Consider the following 2,500-nt stretch of genomic DNA (forward strand, 5'->3'; position numbering starts at 1 on the left):
AACAGGAATAGTTACTTTAACCTTGAAATCATGAATCTGCATCAGTTTAAGCAAGTCGTTAACCTGGGATTTGAATTGTACTTTAACAAGGAGGCTACCATCTCGGAATTTCTTTACAAAATCAAATTGGCCGTCCACTTGACCTTCAAGGACCTTCTTGATGATGAAGGGGTTAACATTCAGAAGCGACTGGCTTTCATTCAGGCATCTGACAGCCTTGCATTCTCGGGAGAGATAGCACTTTCACGTCAGTCATTGGCAGGGATTCCGTTGTTCGTAGTTGATTTGGTCTTAGGATGGTCATGGGTCGCCCCTCTTCCCTAAGTAACCGGAGGATCGATCATACTGGGCATCTGACCAAGTCCGACCCCTGGGCCCTTTCCCATTGCCCTAAAGGTACCAAAATCCCTTAACTATTGTTATCAGCCTATCAGCAGTAGCCAAAAGAGAGTCTGGCACTTATGCGCCATCTACAACCCCCCCCCCAGTGTAAGCCTGGTTGTGTTCTCCAGTACCACAGACAGATTGAGTTATGTGGGAGGCACTTCCCTACTGCCGAAGTTACCGTTACTGTGAGGGGTGTGGTCATCTCTCTCTGGAAGTGGAAGGGGGACCGATGGGACTGCAGCAATCACTGCAGCATCACACTGCTCAGTGTACCAGGCAAGGTTCTTGCCCACATCCTTCTGAGGCGTATTAGAGACCATCTACTGAGGCATCAGAGGCTGGAGCAATCTGGATTTACTCCTGGTAAGTCTGCAATAGACTGTATCCTTGCACTTCGAGTCATTGTAGAGCGCCGTCGTGAGTTCGGACGTGAGCTGCTTGCAGCCTGCATCGACCTCAAGAAGGCGTTCGATACAGTGCATCTGGAATCGTTCTGGGAGATCCTGAGACTCAGAGGAATTCCAAGGATTATTGAACTAATAGCAAACCTGTATACTGGTACTGAAAGTGCTGTGAAGTGTGGTGGGGGCCTGTCGAGCTTCTTTCCTGTCAGTTCAGGAGTGAGGCAAGGCTGTGTTCTTGCACCAACACTTTTCAATACTTGCATGGACTGGATACTGGGCAGAGCTACTGTTCAAAGTCATTGTGGAGCAACACTGGGCAGTATAATGTTACAGACCTTGACTTTGCTGATGATGTTGCTATTCTATCTGTCTTTGGAAACCCTAATGGTGGCTCTCGATGCATTTAGTAATGAAGCAAAGCCCTTGGGTCTAGAGGTCTCCTGGACCAAGAGCAAGATCCAGGACTTTGGGGATGCTAGGAGAACCTGCTAGGTCGGTACGTGCTTGCGGCGAAGACATTGAAGTCACAGAGAGCTTTACATACCTTGGTAGTGCAGTTCATAACTCTGGGCTGTCAGACCAGGAAGTCAGCAGACGGATTGGCCTGGCAGCAGGGGTCATGAACCCTCTCGACAAGAGTATTTGGAGATGCCGGTACCTATGCAGAAGGGCCAAGCTAAGGGTTTTCAGGGCCCTGATAATGCCAGTTTTGCTCTGTGGTAGTGAAACCTCGTCTCGTCTTGATGCCTTTTGTAATAGGTCCTTGCACCGGATCATGGGGTATTGTTGGCGGGACCATGTGTCTAACCAACTGCTGCACCATGAGACTGGCACAGGACCTGTTACCTGCACAATCTGGGATCGCCAACTCAGGCTATATGGCCACCTGGCTTGCTTTCCACAGGCTGATCCTGCTCTTCAGGTTGTCTCTGTAAGAGACAACCTTGGGTGGAGGAGGCCTGTGGGACGACCTAGGAGGTCGTGGCTTAGGCAGATCAATCAAACCTGTCGGGAGGAGCTCGAGATGGGCCGAGTCCCTAGGACCATGTGTCTAACCAATGGTTGCACTGTGAGACTGGCACAGGACCTGTTACCTGCACAATCTGGGATCGCCAACTCAGGCTATATGGCCACTTGGCTTGCTTTCCACAGGCTGATACTGATCATCAGGTTATCTCTGTAAGAGACAACCCTAGGTGGAGAAGGCCTGTGGGACGACCTAGGAGGTCGTGGCTTGGGCAGATCGATCAAACCTGTCGGGGGGAGCTCGAGATGGGCCGAGTCCCTGCCTAGCGGCTTGCCATGAGGGTTCCCAAAAGGTGGACGCGGCTATGCGCCCCCGTCGGCGTTAGCTCCTAATGATGATGATGATGATGAAGGACGGTAAGTAGATGCCAACCTTCCAAGCGAATATGGGAGCCCGCAAGGGGACTCCCGCAGGCTTAAAGAAGTCGCATTAAGAGAGATAAGGAATTCAGAACAAGAGAAACTGCGCCCAGACCACTGGGCCTCACTACCCAGGGGTCAAAGTTCGTAAAAGCTACCCTGGTGTAGAAGAGTGTTGCGGGTCTAAGGTGGGGTGCTGACTACGCCTATTATAGTCTCGTGTCACCTGCAAAACCAGAGCACTGAATATACAGGCAAAGCACTAGAGTGCAGCAAAGTCCAAAATGACTTATTTATTCTACGACTTTTACGTTAAGCAATAT

This window comes from Penaeus vannamei, chromosome 16, assembly GCF_042767895.1.
Source record: "Penaeus vannamei isolate JL-2024 chromosome 16, ASM4276789v1, whole genome shotgun sequence".
NCBI classification, from domain to species: domain Eukaryota; kingdom Metazoa; phylum Arthropoda; class Malacostraca; order Decapoda; family Penaeidae; genus Penaeus; species Penaeus vannamei.